General features: G+C 32.0%; 1 long non-coding RNA gene and 2 pseudogenes across 1 annotated transcript; 1 reads left to right on the top strand and 2 right to left on the bottom strand.

Moving 5' to 3' along the window:
- The first annotated feature begins 3676 nt into the window (after window positions 1-3676).
- Window positions 3677-4519, top strand: LOC108479132 (CENP-B homolog protein 2-like; annotated as a pseudogene).
- A 1037-nt stretch (window positions 4520-5556) lies between these two features.
- Window positions 5557-6151, bottom strand: LOC128285695 (uncharacterized). The gene is made up of 2 exons (XR_008276237.1): window positions 6082-6151; window positions 5557-5816 (listed from the first exon to the last, which is right to left on the bottom strand). It is a non-coding gene; the product is annotated as an uncharacterized LOC128285695 (long non-coding RNA).
- Window positions 6152-18323: 12172 nt separating this feature from the next.
- Window positions 18324-24355, bottom strand: LOC108477295 (serine/threonine-protein phosphatase 2A 65 kDa regulatory subunit A beta isoform-like; annotated as a pseudogene).
- Between the last annotated feature and the right edge of the window lie 1214 nt (window positions 24356-25569).

Genomic DNA, 25569 nt, shown 5'->3' with positions numbered 1-25569 from the left:
CTTACACGGTTTCTTTTATAAGAAACTAGACTCATTAAGATTTAATTACATAATTTATTCAGCTTCTAACTCATCTCCCACAATTTATGGTGATTTTCAAAAATCACGTTACTGCTGCTTTCCCAAGCAGATTTATTACCAATTCACTCTTTCACACATACCTTGCATGCATGTTATTTAAACATGCATATCACAAATCAATCATCACATACCTATAACTTCACTTAAGCATAATCTTCCTTTCATCATTTTAAAGCACAACATTACTCAATATTATCCAAGTTCACATTCGGCCATAATACACACAACATGTTAGCCGATTTTTCCCCTTAGCATCTAAGGCACATGCATGCTCATTTGCTTGGCTCAACTTCATCTATTCTCCATTTTTCATCAAAAGAACATGAAACAACAACCATTTCTCTCATTTCCATTCATGACCGAATGCTCACAACACAACCAAATTTCAAAAATATGCTTCATGGGTTAAGGTAGAAACAAGAAAAACCCATGAACATCAAAATAGAAGCAAAACACCATGAACTTACCTTGGATTTTCTTCCCCAAGTGACCGAACATTCAAGAGCTCTTTTCCTCTCCTTTCTCTTCCATTTTCGGCTACCATGAACAAGGATGAACAAAACTTTTCCTTCACTTCCTTTTGTTACTCTTATTATTCTAATTACCCAACAATTTATGACACAAAATGGCATATAATATTTGTGCCATACTCATGCCATAATTTCAATAAAAAAATTTGCACATGTTGTCTACCACCAACATGATGGCCTGCCACTACATGTAAAATGGGAGGTTTGACATGCAAATCCTCCTATTTTACACTACAAATTATTTGGCCACTACAATTTGGCCTATAGCATTTTCAGAAATTTTCACATAGGTCCTATTTCATAATTTTACTCTCAAATGACAAAATCAGAGCATGAAATTTTCACACATGCACTTTCACATATAATAAACACAGAATATAACATTTAATTATTTTTGTGACTCGGTTTTGTGATCCCGAAACTACTTTTCGACTAGGGCCAAATTAAGGCTGTCACAAGAGCACAATGGCACAAGAAGAAAAGAGACAAAAATGTTGTATTTTTTTCTCATTCGGCTATAAGGCGATCTTTTTTTCAATTGTATTTGGTTACACGCATACATATCAATCAAAACAGAGACAATATGGGCAAAAAAAAGGTGATTTTTCATTTTCCTTCACGAGTTCATTCCAGGCATAATGCATACATATACAGATATAAAAAAAAACACGATCTTTCTTACCTTCTTCGGGTTGGGGAAGCCGAAACTGAAAGGTTCCTTTGGCTCTCTCCGATTTTCTAGACGGTTTTTGCATGTTTGAGGCTGAGATTTGGGGTGAGGAGAGCGAAAGGATTAAAAAGGGCCAGTTTTGTACTTCTAGTCGCCGTGAATGGCGTTCGTCGGCGACGAAAGGACAGTGGTCTAATCGCTGGAAACAGAGGCCCCAGAAAGAAACCCCTTTCTTTTTTTCTTTTTTAGAAAGTATGAGGAAATGAGGTTTAAAAAAAAATTAGGGTTTTATAGCATGTTTAAAACGACGTCGTTTAGGGCCATTTTAGTGGCCTCAAAACGGCGTCGTTTAGCATCCCAGACCCAAAATCCGACCCTAACCTGCCTAGGATCCGCGTGTTTTTGGACTGGGGTCTATTTGCGCCCCCAGTCCTTCCGCTTTTGAGGCCGGTTCCAATGTGGTCCCATTTCCCTTTCATTTCTTTTTTAATTTTACCCTAGAATTTTATCTCTGTTTCATTTTAATCCCGTATGAGGTGCTGCGTTTTAGAGGGAGGGAATATTTTCCCTTTTAGTTCCCCATCTCATTCGCACACTGCAATTTGGTCCCCTGTTCCTTTTCATTTATTTTTGGTTCCTTTTAAGTTTCAATTAAGCTTTCATTTGGTTCTTTTATTTATTTATTTACTTTACATTCATTATTCCTCTATTTCATTAATTTTTACTTATTAATATATGTTACTAGTTTGTATTCTGTTCTTGTATTTATTTATTGTCGTTTTTATTTCTTTTAGATTTTTGCTCACTCTCTTTGATTATTTGTTTTGTTTTGACTTCCATTACTATTATCATTTTACCATCTATTATTATTACTATTTTATTACCATTTATTCATCTACCTATTCATCATCCTTTTATACGTACATAAATTATATATATATAATGATAATAAAATAAAATTATTTATATTTTCATTACCTATATTTCTTCTCCTTATTATTATTATTTATATATTTGATTTCAAATTATATTCATAAGTTCGTTTTCACTTTTACTTGTTTCTTTATTTTTGATCTTGTACAATTTATTTCCCTTTACATTTATTCATGTTTTCGACTCTATTATTCGATTGACATCGTTCCACATGTGTATGCGTTAATGCTATGATTATTGTCTCTATTTGATTTATTTATCACTTGATGGTGCTAGTTAGTGTTAAAATAGTTTATATTATATGATTCTTATGTGTTGTCATATTAATGTATCCGTCATCGTTCTTGGCCAAAAAATGATATTTCATTTGCATATCGTTTTTAAAAAATTTATCAATTCAAAAAAAGAGAGAAATGCTAAAAAATGGTAACATTTTGCATTTTGGAAATCCGAGAAATCGTGCCCTAACGTGCTGGGTTTCGATTTTTCGTTTGACCAAATGATCAAATACCCTTTTTAAAATTCCGTCTGTGTTTTCTTCAATTAAAAAAAAACAAGGCAATATTTCGTGTTTGGAAATTTGAGAAATTGTGCTCTAACGTGCTGGGTTTCGATTTACTGTTTGACCAAATAACCGAATATTCCTTTAAAATTTCAATGCATGAGTTTTGGAGATCCTGAGTTGATCTTGGTATCGAGGGTTTGAAATGTTGTATCCTAACGTGCTGGATATGATATTTTATTTCTTCGGAACAAGAGAATATCAATATCCACTTCAAGTTATCCAAACATTTTTTAAGGGATTGTATTTTAAAATCTTTTCAAATTTTCAACATTAGGACATTAATCAATCAATTAGGTATCAATTTTAGGCATTACGAGAGTGCTAATCCTTCCTCGTGCGTAACCGACTCCCGAACCCATTTTTCTTGAATTTCGTAGGCCAAAATCAATATTTTGATCAAATAAAATGCTTTACAGGTGATCCGATCACACCTAAACAAAAAGGATTAGTGGAGACTCCATTTTCATTTTTTAAAAAAGGTCGATCCCCGTTTTCAAAATAAAAATGGTTTCGACACATTAGATAGATTAAAAATTTTATTATAACTAAACACATGTATGTACCAAAATATTGTAATTCATATAATATTTTTCTCCATGGCTTCCCATTTGAAAGGTGTAAAAAAAGCCTACATTGATAGATGATATGAGAAAAACATTATGTGTGTACAAAAATGAGCATCCCTCTTCAAGTCAAAAAGATTTGCATCAGTGGGTTCAATAAACATTTTATCTCTCTGTTAGCCAATTAACAATATCAAATGCTCTTAAAAGGTCATTTGAATATTTGTCAGAAGAGATAAAGAATAGCAATGTTAAAAGGCACAAATCAATCAAATATCTTGAATTAGAGAATGTATTGTATGAGTGGTTTCTCCAATATCAAGAGAAAGTAAACATGACTGGAGAAATGATTCAAACTGAAGCAAAAGAGTTTCTGCAGAAAATGTATGGTGATGCAAATTTTGAATTTAACTTCTTAATTGGTTGGCTAGAACGGTTCAAGGCAAGACATGTGATTAAGTCTTATAGAAGATTTAGTGAATGTGGTTCAATTGTTATGGAGAATATTGAAGATGCATTACCTCAAATAAGAGCTAAATTGGAAAATTTTGATTGGAACAATATCTATAATATGGATGAAACAAGCTTATTTTATCGTTTGCAAGCAAATCATTCACTAGCTACAAAGCAATTAGAAGGACGAAAAAAGGATAAGGAAAGACTTACTGTTGTGGTTTGTTGCAATAGGGATGGTTTAGATAAACTGCCTCTTTGGGTTATTGGTAAGTTTGCTAATCCTAGATGCTTTAAAAATGTGAATATTAACAATCTTAACTGTCATTATCGAGCCAACAAAAAAGCATGGATGACCGGATTACTTTTTCAAGATTTTGTTCGTTGGTTTAATGCTAGAGTGACTAGTAGAAAGGTGTTACTTATAGTAGGCAATTGCCCATCCTATGCCAAGGTTATTGAAGGCTTGATAAATGTTGAATTATTCTTTTTGCCTCCAAATTCAACATAAAAAATTCAACCATGTGGTGCTGGAATTATTAGAGCAATTAAGAATTATTATCGGCATCGCTTTTATTCTAGCATCTTAGAAGGTTACGAGAAAGGAGAAATAAATCCTAAAAAGATTAATTTATTGGATGCAATCCATTTTATTAATGATGCCTAGAATATTGATGTGAAGCCTACAACTATTGCAAATTGTTTCCGACATTGCAAAATTTGATCTAAGGAGGATATGCCTCTCGAATAAGAAATTGGTGATGTTGAAGGCATTCATAAATTAAAAGAAGTAATTTCTGATTCACAGTATAAAAATGCCATGGATGTTGAGCAGATTTTGAATTATCCAAGTGAAAATAAATCTTTGATGGAGTCACATAGGGATGAAGAAATTATTCAAGGAATAATGGACGTGTCGGCTGATGACGAGCAAGGTCCAGATAACAGTAGTGTTTTACCACATGTTTCTCCAAAAGAGGTTTTTCTAGCTGTGGATATCTTGAAGAATTATTTAATATAACATGAGAAGAATACACCAGATTTAGTTTATGCCATTCTAAAAGTTAAAGATGAAAATGCATTTGATTCACATGCAAAGAAAAAAACAGTTAACTATAGATGCATATTTTAGTAAAGAATAAAATTGGAAAAAATAAGAGTTATCTAAAAGCACTTTAGTTTTATGTATTGTATATAAAACTTTCAATATATTTAATGAATTATTATTTTATATTTTCATTGGACCCTTAAAGATTTTTCTAAAAGTGATTATTTTATACATTTAGCGAGGTTATTATTTTATCCCTTAGCTTAAATGAAGACAAAAATATTATTATTTAATCAAAATTATTAATTTATCGAATATTTATTTATCGAGGTTTTATTGTAAATACAGTTAATTGAAATTATTCAAAATCTTACATCGGAAGTATCTAAGATAACCAACAACAATTGTTTAAGCCTCTCTATATATAATATTATATATATTCAGCCAGCGTTGACTTATATTACAAGTGGTGCCACGTCGTTCAATCTTTCTTTGCAAAATAACAATAAATTGTCCAAAATTTCAACCGTGGAAGTTGCAGATAAATATACATATGCATGCTTACATATGTTAGGATTATAAAAATATAGTATTGAACAACAAGGATTTTGATATCTTTTTGAATATTCCCTAAGTGAATATCCAATCAATAAATTAAACACGGGTTCCTCCAAATAGAACATATTTTAAAAAAAAAAATAAAGTTAAAAAGATTTTATCTTTCTAAATTAAATTAAAGAGTATATTTTATGGAGTAACTTAAATTAGACCGATTAGTGCCACATTTCATCTTTAAATTTTCTTTTATAAATACATTAACTTTTGGCTAGTGAAAGCATCACATATGTAAATCTCATTTAAGGTCTGAGGTCGAGGCTTTCGATAACCTCATTTTTAATACCTTCATGTTGTGGCTCATATCTTCATATTCTTGCTCAAATGAATATTCCACGTATACTTAATATCTCATTTCCTGCAAATTCATAAAAAAAATTATTTACTTAATGAAAAAAAGAAACCTATATATTTATTTATTTATTGGAAAAGATGAAGATTTAAGTCTAACATTATTAACCCAATCCTTATATGACATGCAACATGCATGATAAAAAAAAAAAGTAAAAAAACCCTAGATGATAATCAAAGCCTTCAATCTTTATATTTAATTAAATTTGAAGAATTTCCAGTAATAAGCAAATATATATAATATTTATATGTACTCATTAAAATGCATATACCTGGTGAATTTTGGAATGACTAATGTTTGGGGTTTCTTTTCCTTGTCGGAGGGTTGCTTCCATGTTTGTTCCTCTAAGACGACGACAAGGTTTAAATATACAGGTGCTTTGGTGGTTGGACTGAATGGGTTGAGCCACCAGTCAACATTGTTTGAGTGGGCAGAGATATTTAATGATAATTATAATTATAATAAAAAGGAATTAGGAGCATGGGGGTGACAGTTACATAAACAGAACGTGCGAAGAGTGATGAGAAACGGAGATTAAGAATCGACATGGGGTAAGACGAGTTTGAGAACAGTGGCGTATGTACGGGCTAACAGTCCATCGGTTACTCCTAAAATAAAAATTATTTATTAGATATTTTAAAATTTTAAAATTTTAAATTAATAAATGTAAAATTATACTTTAGTCTTTTTAAAAATAATAAAAATTTGATTTAATCATTTAAAAATTATAAAAATATAAGATATTAAAAATTAAAATTTAATTTTGACCCCTAAAAGTTACTTTGCCCTTAAAAATAATAAAAATTTAATTTAATTATTTAAAATTTTAAAAATATAGGCTATTCAAATGATGAAATTGTATTTTACTATTATAAAATTACAATTTAATTTTAACTCCTAAATTTTTTTTTTGACTTCACCCTTGTTTGGGAAGATGTTTTTGCATGGGGATTTTGCACATCTTCCTTTAAAAAAGGGCCCAAACCAAGCCAACAATAAAGATGAAAATTCACGTGGTGGTGGTGACGATGGTGGTAGGCAGCTGAACTAAGCTTGCTTGCTGTGACTAACCTCCTCCTTGATTATAAAGCTTACATAAGTTAAGTTGAAATTTCACGTGTTGCTGTTGAATTTACTAAATTTAGGGATTTCATGGGAGATCTAACTATCACGGCTTCACTGGTAGAGAAAATAAATTGCAAGCTTTATGGGATAGCAATATTATTACTCCTTTGAGTGAAAAAAATTATTAACAAATATATATATTTAAAAAGGGTTAATATGTAATTTATCTCTTGACCTTGTTTAAAAGTATATAGTTAGTACTTGAACATTTTAGTACATAATTGGTGTCTGACCTTGTATTTCGTCATACACATTGCCTTAATCTGTTAATAGCGTTAATTTTTTAAAAGTTAACATGTAATTTGCCCTCTGACCTTGTCTAAAAGTACCTAATTGGTTCTTGAACTTATAACACCCATTATTCAAGTAAACTCGAGCAATAAATGTTACATTTAACATTGAACATGCATTTACGATTTCAAATACTTTTAAATTAGACTTTTAACTATGATTTCAAGGCCTTACTACACTTTTAGGAACATAATTAGACTATTAACAAAGATTAATTGCGTATAGAATTTGTTTCAGCCTTCATTTAATTCAACTAAAAATTTTCAGTTGCAAGTCTGTATGTCTCGAGACCAAGACCTACATGTCTAGAGACATTACCATGGCACTATAGAAGTTTAACTTTGAAGTTTCCCTTTCTCGAGACAAAGTCCTTTGACATTATTACTGTAGATTTTTAGCTTTGAAGTTTCTGTCTTGAGACACAAGTCTCGAGACCTGGAATAGGGCACCTGAAAAATATGCATTTAAAAAACATTTCTAAACCACTTAAGCATCCAAAATCAATCCAAACATATACCACAACTCATAAATCATATAATACCTTATATTCACCTTCCAAAACACATTAAACACAAGAGGAAGATCACCTAAACACTTACATACACCAATACTTCACTTATGTACATGTCATACACTTAGATCAAAATAAAAGGATTTTGCATACTCTTCTCCAAGTCTTTGAGATGTGATAAGATGTGAAGAGATCCAACCTCAACAAATCCTTACTTCATATCTTTACCTACACGTTAAAAATAACACAATAAGTTTGTAAAAGATTAGTAAGTACATTGAGAATTAAATTTACGTTTTCATTAATTAAATGTAAACTAAATAAAAAATGTCATAATAAATAGGTTTAAAACTTAATAACAATAGAACTCCTATACTATACTTATTTATTAAGCTTGGATTCATTATCATTCCAATCACTTACATTTAATCTTGTCACAATGAAAATAACTCTATTTTATATTTTAGAATTTATCGAAGGCCTCATGTAGACTTAACAAAACATGCAATATATGCAGAAATAATACAAAGATGCACCGGAGTGCAGTAATAGAATAGAGTAGCACCAAAGTGCAATGTTAAAACATAATAACACTAAAGTGCTTAATCAAAATAGAGTGGTATCAAAATACATTAACAGAATAGAACGTGCGCTAAATGCTTTTTAATGGCATGTCATCTATATCTCTCTAGTTCAAATTTTGTCTACATGGCTAAATATAACATAATCAATTTTTCATTTACATTTCAGAACATAATTTATATACTTTTGAATTCTTCTCAATTTAGTCCCTAGAAATTCAAAACTCAATAGTCATTCTTATAGTAGTTCAAAATCAATACACAAATCATTCAATAACATATATCTCTTCATATATATATATATATATATATATATATATATATATATATATATTCATTCAATCATATTTTTTATCCTTCAGATCAAGTTTTTTATCATTTTACAAATTAGTCTTTTTCCCATATTTTCTATACAAAACATAATATTGTCTTGTAGATAATATCCAATAAATTTTTATACATTCACTAACCAATATCATATTAAATATTAACATATCCATGTATAAGATTGATCACATAAATATTAATATAATTAATCTAACAAAATTCTATACTTAAATATTATTGAAGTAAATTCTTGTTGTACTTACAACCAAACGCTTGGCATTAAGATTTCTTCTTCTTCTTTTTTCTACTCTTTGGCTATCTCTTTGCCTTTGTCCCCAACTTGTTGATCACTTCTCTTTTATTTTTTTTCATTTTCATATCAAAACATACAAGATTTACTTATTAAAATTATAATCAAATAACATATATATATTCTTTAAACAAAACTAACATGAAATTCATGAAAAACTTATCATTCTTATCTTATTTTTTATGATCAAACCCTAATTCTTATTTTCTCTCTCCTCCAAAACAACTATGGATGCACTTCTCATGAAACCAAGATAATTACTAGACTTCTCTATTGATTTCACTAAATATTCATGAAAGAAATTGGAGGAATTAAACTCAAAAAGCTTGGAAATGGTGGAAAAATACTAAAATGTAAGGTTTGCGAAGTTTTTGTTTCTTTCTTCCTAGAGGGACGACACAAAGATGACGATGATGATCATCATTTTTTTCTTTCATCTTTTTATGAACTTAACAATTAAGTAAAATAAAATAATTCCAATTTATTCCAACCAATCACAAATAACACAATTTAGTCCTTAATCATTATTCATGTCATATTTATCTAAATTGAATATTGACCATTTAGTCCCTCAATTTTCTCTAAAATACCATTCATGAGTCATATTCTCTATTGGTAAATTTTCATCTTTAGTCCCTCTTCCTTTTTTCCTTCAATTCAATCTAATCATTCCAACTCTTAATTTTCTCATTTCGCACCAATATTTTTCACTCTCTTACAATTTAGTTAATATCTCGGATTTATTTCTCATAATATACAAGCCTTTTCAATTGTGTTTAGTGTCCATCTTCTCCCTCTACTAACATTGATGGTTTCTATTTTTTGACCTTATCAATTTCTAACATATTTACTCTCGATTTAACATTGTTTTCGACTCGGGGGTTTTGGGGATGTTACAAAATTTGTCCAAAAAAATTATATTTTTTTAAATTAATTTATATTTTTAAAATAATTTTAATTTTTTTTATTTCTGCCATGTGTTATAGGATTGGCCAGTAATGCCACATCAACACAAACTAACAGTGTTAGTGCGAAGGTATCAACCTGGGTGACGAAATATGTTAGAATTAAGTGACTCGAATTCTTATTTAAATAAAATACGATGGAAAATAAAATAAAAGTAAAATCCATATAGAACTAGACTTCTTTTATTTTATTTTAGAATAAGGTTTTTTAAACCTTATTAAACTCCATCTATTTTATATTGATTAGGATAAGGTGTTTCAGTCCTACTAGAATATGGCTTTACAAGCATATAAATAGACATAGTCTATTCCTCTTGTATTCATTCAAATTTTCGACATAGTGAATTTTCTTCTCCTCTGCCCGTGGTTTTTTCCCGAAAGGGTTTTCACGTAAAATTTGTGTGTTCTTTATTTTATTTTTTGTTTTATTTTATTTTTCACGAATTGGTATCAGAGCTTCCAAGTTGTTCATCTCAATCACAGTAATGGCGTCTTTGAAGTATGAAATTTCGCTGTTGGATCGCAATACCAGATTTGCATTGTGGCAGATTAAAATGCAAGCAGTTCTTGCGCAGATAAATCTGGAGGATGCCCTACTAGGGATAGATAAGATGCCTTCGACATTAACAGATAAAGAGAAGAAGCGTAAGGATCGAAAGGCGTTAACACAATTACATCTGCATTTGTCCAACGAAATTTTGCAGGATGTAATGAAAGAGAAGGCTGCCGCTGCATTATGGAAGAGGCTAGAACAAATATGTATATTGAAAACTCTAACAAGCAAGTTGCATATGAAGCAGCGTCTTTATGCTCATCGTTTGGAGGAAGGTGCGTCTGTACACGAACACTTAACAGTGTTTAAAGAAATTCTCTCAAACTTGGAGGCCATAGAGGTTCAGTATGATAAGGAAGATCTAGGGTTGATTCTACTTTGTTTGTTTCCCCCGTCTTATTCAACCTTTAGAGACACGATTTTATATAGCCGCGAGTCTCTCACAGTTGATGAGGTTTATAATTCTTTAACCTCGTATGATAAGATGAAGCATCTTGTGGTTAAACCTGACTCTCAGGGAGAGGGTCTCATTGTTCGTGGGAGACAAGATCGGAATGCTGCTGATGATCGTGGTAGGACACAGGAACGGAATCCTCATAGTAAATCTAAGGGTGGATAGAAGTCTTAAAACAGAGGCAAGAAGAAAGGGCACATTAAATCTGAGTGCTATAAGCTACAAAATAATATTAAAAGGGAGGCTGCGAATCAAAAGGGAAAACAACCAGAAAATTTTGATGAAGCTGATGTTGTAGAAGACTACAGCGATGGTGAACTTCTAGTCGCTTCTGTCAATGATTCTAAAGAAAGCGATGAGTAGATACTTGATTCAGGCTGCACCTTCCATATGAGTCCCAATCGGGATTGGTTTACAACTTACGAAACAGTGTCTGAAAGTGTTGTTTTGATGGGAAATAATGCTTCATATAAAATCGCAGGTATTGGAACAATTAAAGTTAAGATGTTTGATGGAGTTGTTAGAACACTTAGTGACGTACGGCATGTTCCAGAATTGAAAAGAAATTTAATTTTGTTGAGTACTCTTGATTCAAAAGGGTACAGATACACAGCTGAAAGTGGGGTTTTAAAGATTTTCAAAGGGTCCCTTGTTGTGATGAAAGGGCAGAGAAAGATTGTCAAGTTATATGTTTTACAGGGTTCTACTGTTACTGGTGATGCAGCTGTCGCTTCCTTTTCCTTGTCAAATGATGATATTACTAAACTTTGGCATATGCGCCTAGGGCATATGAGTGAGAATGGCATGGCAGAATTAAGCAAAAGAGGACTTCTTGATGGGCAAGGAATTTGCAAACTGAATTTCTGTGAGCACTATGTTTTTGGAAAGCAAAAGAGAGTTCAATTCACTAGAGGAATCCATAACACGAAGGGAACGTTGGAGTATATTCATTCTGATCTGTGGAGGCCATCCAGAGTGCTTTCGAGAGGTGGAGCTAATTATATGCTAACCTTTACTGATGATTTTTCCAGAAAAGTTTGGGCGTTTTTCCTAAAGTAGAAAAGCGATGTGTTTTCCGCATTTAAGTCTTGAAAAATTATGATTGAAAAACAGACGGAAAAACAGATAAAATACCTCCGCACAGACAATGGCTTAGAGTTCTGTTCTGATGAGTTTAATATATTGTGCAAGTCAGAAGGGATCATAAGATACTTGACAGTTCGTCATACTCCACAGCAAAACGGTGTTGCAGAACGAATGAACAGAACGATCATGGAGAAGGTTCGATGTATGTTGTCAAATGTCAACTTACCGAAGTCATTTTTGGCAGAAGCAGCCTCTACTGTATGTTTTTTGATCAATCGATCTCCATCCATTACCATTGAGAAAAAGACTTCACAAGAGGTATGGTCTGGTAATCCTGCTAATTATTCTGATTTAAAGATTTTTGGGTGTCTTGCGTATGCTCATGAAAATTGGAACCGAGATCCATTAAATGCGTTTTTCTTGGTTATAAAGCTGATGTAAAAGGGTATAAGTTATGGTGTCCTGAAAATAAAAAAGTTGTGATTAGCAGAGATGTTGTTTTTTATGAAACTGCTATGCTACCTAACTTATCTCTTAAAGACTCTTCCAATAAAGAAAATCAAAAGCAGGTGGAGCATCAGATTAATACAGAGTCAACTCCTCAAGGTAGAACAAAAATTGAAAATAGAGTTGCTTCTTCACCACAATACTCTATCGCCAAAAACAGAACTAGAAGAGAAATTAAACCTCCAAAGAAGTATGCCGAGGCTAAACTAGTTGCTTATGCTTTAAATGTGGCTGAAGATATAGATGCGAATCAAGAGCCATCTAATTATTCTGAGGTGGTTAGTTGTGAAGACTCAGAAAAGTGGATGTTTGCTATGCAAGAAGAGATGGAATCACTCCACAAAAACAAAACATGAGACCTTGTGAAACTTCCTAAAGGTAAAAAGGCTGTTCGTTGTAAATGGGTGTTTAAAAAGAAAGAAGGGACTCTAGGAGTTGAAGAACCCAGATATAAAGTAAGGCTTGTTGCAAAGGATTACAATCAAATTCCAGGAGTGGACTTCACAGACGTGTTCTCTCCAGTTGTTAAGCATAGTTCGATTCGAGCTTTACTTGGTATTGTGGCCATGCATGATTTGGAGCTTGAGCAGTTAGATGTAAAAACTGCATTTTTGCATGGAGAACTTGAAGAGGATATTTACATGCAACAACCAGAGGGTTTTATAGTCTCAGAAAAAAAGGACTATGTTTGCTTGCTAAGAAAGTCATTTTACGGTTTGAAACAGTCACCAAGACAGTGGTACAAGAGGTTTGATTCCTTTATGACTTCTCATGATTTCAAAAGAAGTAGTTTAGACAGTTGTGTTTACTTTAAGAAAAACAGTGATGGTTCTTTTGTGTATCTACTTCTTTATGTTGATGACATGTTAATAGCAGCAAAAGATAAAGGAGAGATAAGAAAGGTTAAAACCCAACTAAGTGGAGAATTTGAGATGAAAGATTTAGGACTAGCAAAGAAGATACTTGGTATAGAGATTCTTAGAAATAGAAAAGCAAGTAAATTGTACCTAAGTCAGAAGGGGTACATTGAGAAAGTTCTTTGCAGGTTCAATATGCAGAGTGCTAAGCCTGTTAGCACTCCTTTAGCAACCCATTTCAGACTTTCATCGGCTTTGTCTCCACAATCAGATGATGAGATTGAGTGCATGTCACATGTTCCATACTCTAGTGCAGTGGGATCTCTCATGTATGCTATGGTTTGTTCACGTCCAGATTTATCATATACAGTCAGTGCAGTTAGCAGATACATGGCAAATCCCAGTAAAGAACATTGGAAAGTAGTTCAGTGGATTTTAAGATACTTACGAGGCACTACTGATGTTTGCTTACTGTTTGGAAGAACTAAAGATGGAGTCATAGGGTATGTTGATGCTGATTTTGCTGGAGACCTTGATAGAAGAAGATCTCTCACAGGTTACGTCTTTACAATCGGAGGTTGTGCAATTAGTTGGAAAGCCACTTTGCAAACTACAGTCGCTTTGTCTACCACTGAAGCTGAGTACATGGCGATTACTGAGACTTGTAAAGAAACTATTTGGTTAAAGGGACTATTTAGTGAACTCAATGAAGACCTTCAAATCAGTACAGTATTTTGTGACAGTCAGAGTGCCATCTTCCTTACAAAAGATCAAACATTTCATGAGAGAACAAAATATATTGATATTCGGTATCATTTTGTTCGTGATATTATTGCTCGTGGTGATATTGTTTGAGCAAAATTAGTACTCATGAAAATCCTGCAGATATGATGACTAAGTCACTTCCTATAACCAAGTTTGAGCATTACTTAGACTTGGTTGGTGTTCATTGTTGAAGTTAAACCCTTTAGGGGTTTTATGGAAAAGGTGGAGAACTTGTTCATTAAAAGTTCGCGATGAAGAACTTATTCATTAAGAGTTTGTGTCAAAGTGGAGATTGTTAGAATTAAGTGACCCGAATTCTTATTTAAATAAAATACAATGGAAAATAAAATAAAAGTAAAATCCATATAGAACAAGACTTCTTTTATTTTATTTTAGAATAAGGTTTTTTAAACCTTATTAAACTCCATCTATTTTATATTGATTAGGATAAGGTGTTTCAATCCCACTAGAATATGGTTTTACAAGCCTATAAATAGACATAGTCTATTCCTCTTGTATTCATTCAAATTTTCGACATAGTGAATTTTCTTCTCCTCTACCCGTGGTTTTTTCCCGAAAGGGTTTTCACGTAAAATTTATGTGTTCTTTATTTTATTTTTATTTTATTTTATTTTTCACAAAATACAAGTTCAAGTACCAACTAGGTACTTTTAAAAAATTTAAAGGGGCAAACTGTTGGGAAATGTGTCCATATTGTAGTAAACATGTAATTGTTTTCTATGTATTTGAACGATGAATAAATAAACAAAGTTAATTTCACATTTCACTGTTATATCTTTTGTATTTCTATCTTTCATATTTTGCATACATAGCGAAATTGTAACAAACAAATATTAGCTCATTGATTGTCTAAGTTCAAAAAAATGGTAAGTAGCATTGTAAGAACGTTTACATTGCAAGAAAACAACTTACTTCAGTAGATAATCTAACGAGTCTGTAATCCTATAAAAGAATCAAAGTGAGCATTTGATTCAAATGCTGGGAATGATTATTATGTCGTCCACAATTCCAATTGAGGAGATGGCTAGTCTTGGCTATCAGAGCAATTGACTCCATGGGTAGAGACATAGATGTATTCATTGACAAAACAATACATTGGATTGAAGCCAAGATGAATTAATTCTGAATTCGTTTGTGAATTAATTCACTTGTGACATACATGGTGTGATTTACATAAATCCTGAGTTAGTCACTGATCATGCGTATGTAACTCATGTACTTTGATATAAGTGGAGGCTTATACTCTAGAGATGATTGAGCCGATAGCCGGTATGTTGGGTACATGACTTGTGTATGGCATGACTTTACTAGCAACAGTGGAATTCATAACTCAATTAAAAAGTTAACGATCCTCTCATTGGCATTGTGTGGATTGATAAATATGGAATGTGACCACGGGTTGCTTATTCTTAAACGAGCCATTTATCATAGTCATTTGTTAACAGTGATCATATTAATCATTAAGAAGACACAATGGTAACAATGAGATAAAATAAGACTGTATTGAGTGAACGGATTTAACTCAAAGGAATCAAGGATATCATATGAGGGTAACACACACATGACGAGGTCATTGGATCATATGAGGGTAACACACACATGACGAGGTCATTGGACAAAGTAGTTGGATGAATTGCTTTCGTAAAGAGTATACAATAAGGAGTTTTCAATCATGTTACTTCTTGTAGACTGACTCCATGATTAAGTAATTGGGAATTATCGAAACGATACTTCTGGATATAATTGCAATTATTAGAGCTTAATTGTATATGTCTGGTTTGTCCCTCCACTAGCTCAACAAAAGCTCGATCAGATTGCTTTTGAATCAAAAGAAACTTCTACATCTGTGGAAATAATTTAATTGAATCGATTTATTTGATGTGAAATTAAATTGGGCAGTCATAAGAATTGTTCAACTAGAGAATTTGATTAAAGAATTTTCTTGAAAAATTAATTTTGAAAATCTAAGTGATTTTTGAGAAAATTAATTTTGATCAAGTAAAATTAAATTAATTAAAATTAATATGATATTTTTAGAAATTAATTTTCAAGACAAACAATCGGTCCAATGGGTAATTGAACTTGAAAATTGGATCTAAGATCGTAACTTGGGCTTAAAAGCCCAAATCCAAGACCAAGACCCAAAACTGGTCGAATTAGACTTGGTATGTGAAACCGGACCGACCGGTTGGACCGGACCGGTCGAGCTATCACTGGCCCGAATCGGATAGGCAGAAATTGAACCAGCTTGGGATGTCGGCGGTTGCAACGGTGGCATTCTAGTGGCCGAAAAATGGTCGATGGCAGGGGGTCTTCAATGGTTGAGCAGTGGAAGAATTACACTCGTACTGGAATTCTACTAGAAAATTTGATTTTAGATTAGCTATTCCAAAAATAATATTATTTTGATATATTTAATATTAAATTTAATTTAATACTTATCTTAATATTTAATTTAATTTAATGTTTATCTTGTAGATAAATATTTTATTAATTTAATAAGATTTAATGTTAAATTTAATTTAATATTTATTTTGATAAATATTATATTAATTTAATGTTTAAGTGATTAAGTTTAATCATAGTTGAACTCTCTAGGATCTCCCTATATAAAGTCTTGATTAAACTTAAGTTAGCCTACCAATATTTATAGATTCTATCAATTTGGTTCTAAATCTAAAAACTCAACAAATTTAATTCTCAACTTTACACATTATGTCAATCTAGCATTGATTCTTAAAATTTTAAAATTCAAAAAATAAAAATAAATTATTTAAACGTTCATTTTATGAAAATACATAATATTTTATAAAATATATACAAAATTCTATAAATATTTATAAGTAAATTAATGTCTATTTTCTCATTTTCTAATGTGATATTATTTATTAAAATAAAATTATTTAAGGAAAAACACATGAAGACCACCATGGTCAAGTTGGATAAAAATTACATGTTGGAGGTAGAAAAAGGTAAGAATCAATTTTTTTAGATTGCTGTCCAGAATGAACTTGTTGCGTTTGAGATTGTACTTGAGGGCAAGCATAATTAGGGGTTCAGAGTAATGGTATTGGTGTCGGTGGTTGTGGGCATAGGCGATCGCAAGGCTCGACAAATTTGTTGAGGACTAAAGAAAGATGACAGATGTATAATGAATAAATTATAATTTATAAAATGAAACTAAAAATAAGGAAAATTTTAAATTTGATTTAAACGATTTTGTTTTTAAAAAATAGCTATTTTATTTATAAAATAATTATTTTAATAAATAATTTTCATGTTAGAAAAAGAGAAGAAGAGGTATTAATTTATTTATAATTTTGAATGTATTTTTTTTATAAAAGAAAGAAATTTATTGGTGATGAACAAGAGAAAGAGTCTCTCTCCTTCCTTGCCTTGACTATAACTTGTTAGATTATAAAATCATCCTAATTCTTTAAGCATTACCTACCACATCACGTGATCTAATTTACCAAATGCGTTCCGCCCTTACAAACTTTGTCGTTTTAACATTGTGCCCTACTAAAACCCAAGGCCCAATTGATCACAGCCCGGTTAATAAATAATCAATTTATCATGTTATAAAATATTGAAATAATTTATTTCAGTAGTGTGTTTAATAATTTTAATTCATCAAAAAGGTTAGTAATTTATAGTTTATAATGAAATGAGAGTTAAAAATTCTAAGTTATTATTGATTTTTTTTATTTTATTAAGCACGGAAATGAATTTTCAAATATTATTTGTTAAACACTTTTATCAAACAAAGTAACATGCGTAGAATATGATTTTAGACTTGTCTTATGTTATGAAGGTCATTTTAGTAAGCTTGAAGCAATATTTCAAAAATAAAATGACCCCTTGGAAATTTTTTTAGCTTTTCGCTTTTATTGAAAAAAAAAAGTCATTTAGACATGGATTTACTGGAAAAAGAATTAGGAAATTAAACTCAATGAACGGTCCAATTTTATGTTAAATTAATCGATCAATTCTTAATTTAAGTGGGTAAATTTATCACGTAAATATAATTGTATCTCTTATTATACTTCATAGCATATGACATACATGCGTTAAACTCATAAAATTTAAAGTCCAAATATTTTTCCAACAGGAATGTTTCAATTATTAACTGCTTTTAGAGGTCTCAAATTCAGAAACCATTGAACTACCAAAATATAGTCATATTTCTATTTACATTAATCAATCATGAGCTCAACCAAAAATCACAAATTAGAAAGATTAATTTGGGATGTGAGTCTCGCAAATTTTCAGTAGCCAAAAGTAACTTTCTACAAGACAGCCACAGGTGTTGAACAAAAAAAAAAAAAAATACAAGCCAGCCACAGGCACAAGATAAGATTAAAATATGTCGTAATTTTTATAAACTTGAAATTTAGACTCTATACTTTTATTTTTAAGAATTTAATTCCTCTACTTTTTCGATTTAAAATTTAAGTCCAATTATTAATTTAGTTAAATTTATTGATGTGATATTTTGAAATTAAAAAAGATACTTGTAAACCATGCAACAAAAAAAATAATTTTGACAGTGCTGAGTGTTAACAATTGGACTTGTATTTTAAAATCTAAAAAGTAGAAAGACTAAATTGTTAGAAATAAAAGTACAAGGATTAATTTTCAAATTTATTAAGAGTACAGGGATTTTTATGGCATATTTTAACCAACTAAAAATCAGCATTGGAGAAAGTAAATGACAAAACCAAACCTAGCAAGCAAAAATCTAAAGCTCCCCCAGCAACGTGGTAAATAAATCTGGCTTAGGCCGAACAGGATATCGTAGCATGATTGATCGACTGAAGTCCTTGGTTAGCAAAATAACGAACATCCACATCTGAGTCCTCGCTCAGCTCAAACAAGCATGGACGGATTGTCTTCTCCACCACCTATTTGCAGCAATCAGTTGGCCAACAATAACAAACCAATAAAAAAGGATAAAAGAAAGGTGCGATCGGAAGGGAAGAACTCGAACTAATTGAAAGAGATGGTCAAGTATGTTCAAAATTGGAATACTAACAGACTTATAAACAATAGGAACGAGAGACTGCAAAACTTTTGCCACATTAAACTTAATATTGGCGACTCTGCAGAAAGCAAAATGCAGACCACCAATTACAGATACTTTATCAGAATGCTACATACACCTTCCATATTGATTTTGTTTACAAACCTGTCTTTTGATGCATTTTCAACAACTGGCAGCAGTTTAGAACATGTTATTTCTGATCCCATAAGAGGAGCAAGTATAGAAATGGAACGAAGAATGGTCATCCGGTACAGATAGTGTGGAGAGTTTGCCATCTCTAGTACCTGTTCACATAACATCCAAACTTCCCCGTTAAACAAAACTATAAACCAACTTTGTTGATGCCCAAAAGAAACAAAAAAACCAATTAAAATATAAATTAAACAAAGGGGCAACTAACACAATGAAAAGGTCTCTGTGTAATTATTAGCAAGCCAAAGAATGCAACAATGAGTCAAAAATCCATATGGATGCTATCGCATCATATCTCACTACTTCAAAGTGTGGTAACGCATGGCTTAAGAGAAAAAGAACAACGTGTGCTTGTTAGAATGAAAGTGGAAGGGTGGATGGAAGATGATGGACAGTGGAAAGAAAATGATTTTAGGACGTGCTTGGTAATAGAAAAAACTGCGGAACGAAAATGGAAAAGATACTAATATTCTGCTTTTATTCACAATATCACATTATTTCAAATTGAAAGGATAAGAGAGAAAAGGGAAAAGATGCGAGTTAAGTATTATACATCAACAATATTATTCATCATATTCAGATAAAAACTTTACAAAGTAATGGATTGAAAGAAATTTATATTTGCTTCCAACTTCTGCATCTTTCCTACCAAGAATGGAAAGAAATTTATGTTTTCCATTGTCTCTTCCATTTTTCTATCATTTTACTTTTCTATCTACTCTACCAAGCAAAGCACATGAGAAATGGAAGGGAATTCCTGTAAAAACCATGTTATAGTGCATAAAGTCTTATGTTGTCACTGAGGATTCTCATAATACAAGAAAAAACTGAAGGATTAGCACAGGCATCTGTATAATTTTTAGAAAATACTTCCTACTTGCTTGGTAAGGATCAATTGTCAATATTATTGCACAGACCTGCGGAATAATCTGCTCCATTGCCCAATCTCGGCCAAATTCTTCAGCAAGACGCGTCAAATTATTAGCAGCTGCATCTCAAATAGAGTAAACCTGTAAAAATACCATGCAAAAATAGTGCTTAGTTTAGAAATTAATCAAAATTATGTCATTGTTTTGCAATAAGTAAATTAATAGTAACAACACAGTGGATAAAGCATTCACTTATTAAAAAAGACTTTCCAGTTTTTTCCCATAGAAGCCAAAAAATCTGTTCCCAGTCAATTTACAACAATACTTACAATGCCGATTGCAGACTTCTAAATAATAGCAATAATCACAAGCCAAAAGCATTGGTACTTCCTGATATCATTTACGAACATGTGATACAAAGCATAACAAAAAATGTGGATGCATTACACCCATTTTACTTGTGCAATATCAAACTGGAAAATTTTAGATAGGAACGATATTTTGTAAACTAATCAACATCAGGAATTCCACTGTTTAATCATTTGAAATCTTTTAAAATTTATTTTCCCTTCATGAAACCTTAGATGGTGAATAAACTACAAATTTTCATATCGGGTCTTTAGTCAATGCACCCTCAAAAAGTATCAGTCTTCTCAGAGAAAAACATTAGATATATATATATATATATGAAGGTTCTAAGAAAATAAAAAAATATAATAAAACCATGAGAGTACAGAAATATAGCAAATTTGCCAAAAAGAAAATGACTAATACATAAAGAAATAAGTGTTTTAAACTTATAGCTATTGCACATGCAAGATAAAAAAACACAGACCTTATCCTGCAACCATTGCATGCAAAGGGTGTCAAGTTTATCATAAAAAAATCCAACACCTAACTGACTAGCCAATAATGGTATATACTCAATTATAGGAAGCCAAACCCTCCAATGTCTATCCTCAGCAAGCTCAACAATGGCTGGTAATAAGGATTGGGACAAAAGATCAATTCCAACAACCTGCGAGAAAGAGTCAGTTTATATATAGAAAAAAGAAAACTTAAAAAGCTGCTTGAGAACATGCAGTTAATGTCAATATAATGTTTGCACGTAGAACGCAATAATAGCATGTATACCAATTAACAAGTTGTAACTAAAATTAAATTTATTCAGTATTAATAGCCACTCAGAAGACCTGGGTGCCATTGTGCTTCAATAGCTTTAAGTTGGATAAAAGCTGAATCTCGAGCAGACGAAAAACAACCGAGGATGCAAAACATAAGCAGAACAGCACACATAGAAACAAAGGGAAGCTCCAACTTATACCTAACCTGATTCACTTGATCAAGCTTGCTGATTATGTTAAGACGCACATCAGGGAATTCATCCTTCAAAAGAGAGAGATATATTGGAAGAAGCTGCTCGATAGTTGCATCCTGCAAGGACCAACAAATGAAATTCAATAATCCCAATTCAAACCAGTTTCTGATACCTCCAGCATGAACATTGAGACAACTGTTATAACAACCACAACTGAATGAAAAGACCTTCTATCAGTCCAATCCCATAGGAGATAATTTATATTGGTACCTCTAGCTTGTACGTGTTTGTCCTGCATTACCAGCACTAAACAGACCCTGGAATTTCCTAGGGTACTTCCCAATCAAGGAATTACTCTATGTTCTTACCTTTCCAAGGACAGGAGCCATTCCCATAATAACTGAAGCTAAAGCAGAGCGGACATGTTGCGAAGAATCCGACGACAGCTCCTAAAAAAGGTATTGCAATGCTTTGGGGTAAGAAGATGACCAATATTTAATGTAACATGAAACAAACAGCAGTTTCTTCTCTAACAGGAAATTTTATTTGAGGAACATAAGCTTCTTAACATAAACATCAGTACCTTAACACAAGGAAGAATGTGTTGGGTTGCAAGTTCTGGACTCAAAATTTGAGAAAATTTAGTTATTTTTCCTGCAGCTGCAATGCAAACTTCAGCTTCATTATCACGAAGCAAGCGCACATATGCAGGCACCAAGTCCATCCTGAAAGCACAATCAACATATGTAAAAAGTAAAACATAAACCACCTTAGGATAGTATGACAAATAATCAAAGAAATACAATTTCTGGCCCACACACAACAAGCTGAAAACAATTGACCATGTAACTGTGTAAGATAGTGATACATATCATTGATAAAGAGGAAATTTTCCTCATATAGCATTAGCATATTTTATCAGAAGCTTTGCAGTACATAAATACCTAGTCGGCTGTGGTCCTACAGCTTCACAAAGTTCATATAATTGATTTGCAACCATATAACGCACACGCCAAGATTTATCCTGTTAATTACACAAAATCGAACAAATATAAGCACATGTGGAATTAAAAGAAAAAAAAAAGAAGAAGCTGTTTTCCTGCTAAAGATGCCTGAACTCACTACAGAATTATTTATATGCAACGGAATACTCAGGTCACTCAATAGCATTCTCACCCCACACCTAAATTAAAAAATTTTAGTTAAAGCATGAAATAGGTCAAATCCGCAGTATATGACAGATATTACTAATGCAACAAAATAAAGTCTTCCTCTCACAATTTAAAGACCAACTTTTAAACTTCAACCTCCACATTATGAAACCCTAACTTTATGTGGTTTCAACATGATACTCCATGGATCATGAAACATTAGAAAGTTATTCACTAGAAAAATCACTAAAAACTTGCTACAGAGTTTTAGTGACACATGCCAACAACTAACATGAGGCTATGAACAGTTCCATTTTTCGTAAGATACCTGGCAAGACTGCTGAAAAGAAGATAAGAAATAATTTGTAAAATTCACACAATATTAAATGTAAACAGGAGAAGCATCTATGGATATACCTGGGAGAAATTGACAATTACAGGGAGAATGTGTGCAACACAATCCTGGGGTTCTAACAACTTTCCAAGAGCGGCACATCCCTCAACAGCCAATAACAGAACTGAATCTTGATCTGACATACAATTTAAAACAAGAAGTTTCTTGTGAGAACTCATATTCAAATAAAATCATTTCAGCTACTAATCTTTTACTAGAACCAAGAAAAAAACAAGTAGAGAGGTTTTTTCAATCAAGCATGTCTTAACCCTTCCACTTACCATCTTGTGTAAGATTATTAAATATCTGCATGATCTCAGCCTTCAAATGAGCATTTTCAACTGTTGCGGCAAATTTCCCCAGATTTGATGCAGCAGACCTTCTTACCGTTGGCATGTCATCTTGACACAATTGGCTGTACATTGACCGTAATTATGTTTTCAACATCTCAGGGGCACTTGGATAAGCAATATGAAACAGCCCACAGGCTGAAACTCGAGCTGTAAACCACTCACCAGCAGCCAGCCTCTGAAGATTTAAAATAAACAAATAAAACATCAAAAACAGAAATATGGCTACCAAGTTTAGGGCGCATAAACCATGTTATCCTTACTACTTAAATTCCTTTCTGTTAATGTTTTCACTGTCCTTTATATTAGCAATGTTCATAAGTTGTTGAAAGTTGAGCTCTTAAAATTCATTGTTTGCAGTTAGTACAACCTGATTAACAGCTTTTGGCATATAAAATAAGTATCTAATAAGCTCAAATTTATAGCTTTGTGCACAGCAGCTAAATATCACTAAACAGTATTGAAAAACAATGGCATTAATATAAATATTGAAAATAACAGAACATCTAACCTTAACTAGAGGAACAAACCGGTCAACCAAGTCATTCTCCTTCATCTGAGATCCAATTCTGCATAATGACTCGACAGCTTTGTCCCTTACACAGGTTTCCTCAACAATGCAAAGGGTTTCCAAAGGGGCCAGCAAAACATGGGCATGTTCAACACCCCCAACATAGGGAATAAACACTCCCAGCTCCTCAGCCATTGCAAGAAGCACCTCATTATCATCGTCATTGTTTTCACTCAGAAAAGGAATTAATTCCTTCCTGGTTCGCTCTTCCCCAAGAGCACGAGCAATGGTTGAAAGCCTACGGATTGAGTTTAAACGAAGCTGGATGTCATCATTTTTTAGCTCATCTATCAGGACAGCTATTTAGACATATTTTTTCAAAGTCTGGAAGCTTCAATTAACTAGTTATACCTGCAATAGTACAGAAAAGAAAACCCGTAACCTATCGTTAATTACAAATATACAGTAATAGTGTCCCATCTTTTGATCCTTAACATCTCAAGATTCAATAATACTTTTTTAGTGATGTTATCGTATTCATAGATCTTACAAGCACTTAACGCAGATAAAAGTTGATAAACAGCTCACTTCAAAGAACAATATCTCAAACAAACACTGGAATGCAACACCAGAAAGTAAACAAACCAAAAATAAACATGGAGGAGGGGAAAAAATTAAAAAACCACGGCCTTGTTTGGATGTAAAGAAAAGAAAAGCAAGGAAAATTGAATACGAATTTAAAATTTGAAAATACCCGGCACCTAAGATCGGGAGATAACAACATTGACGAAGGAGGTTGATAAAATTCCAAATTAATAACTAAAAGAACCAATGGTTATTTATGAAAATGTTAGCTAAGGGGGATGAAACTAAGAAATGGGGAGAGGTAATGTTACCGATCTCGACGCCTTCCCGCCGGCTGTTTCCCAATAAACAGAAAGTAAGAGAAATGAAATGTTTTGTATTTTCGTTTGTTTGTATGTATTTATTTCTTCCTTTTCTTAAAAAGAAGTGATGGGAATCATATCAATTGCTCATGAACTATTTTCATTTACAAAAACGTCCGAAGCCCAACTAATGAGGATTTTGGGCCAATAGAAGAAGGGGAAATAGGTAAATTATTATTTCGGCCCTCCAAAAGTTTTTAACCTCATCATTTCTTTTAAACTCAATTATTATTGGTAGTTGATTATTTTCTTCATAATCCACCTTAACCCACCATCATTTCTTCCTAATTGTTTATTTTAATATAGCTCAATTGTATGTATATTACTATCAATGCAAGAGAAAATAGGTTTTAGTGCGCTGAAGTACATTATCTACCTATTTATAAGTTAAGAAAAACTACGAGTAGTTATAAAGATTGTATCAAAAGAAATAGATATGATCATATTATTAAAAAATTTTATTTATTTAAATATTTATTAAAGACACATAGCAATAGATTTAAGGTCCGCATTGTAGCAAATAATTATATTTTGTAATTGATATGACTACGCAACAAATCGGTTTATATATATTTATACTTTTTCATGGATTTTTTATATTAATTGATATTATAACAAATTAGGAATGTA

This window comes from Gossypium arboreum, chromosome 12 (genome assembly GCF_025698485.1).
Source record: "Gossypium arboreum isolate Shixiya-1 chromosome 12, ASM2569848v2, whole genome shotgun sequence".
NCBI classification, from domain to species: Eukaryota; Viridiplantae; Streptophyta; class Magnoliopsida; order Malvales; family Malvaceae; genus Gossypium; species Gossypium arboreum.
The sequence above is the reverse complement of the archived record's forward strand: the minus strand, read 5'-3'. Positions and strand labels throughout refer to the sequence as shown.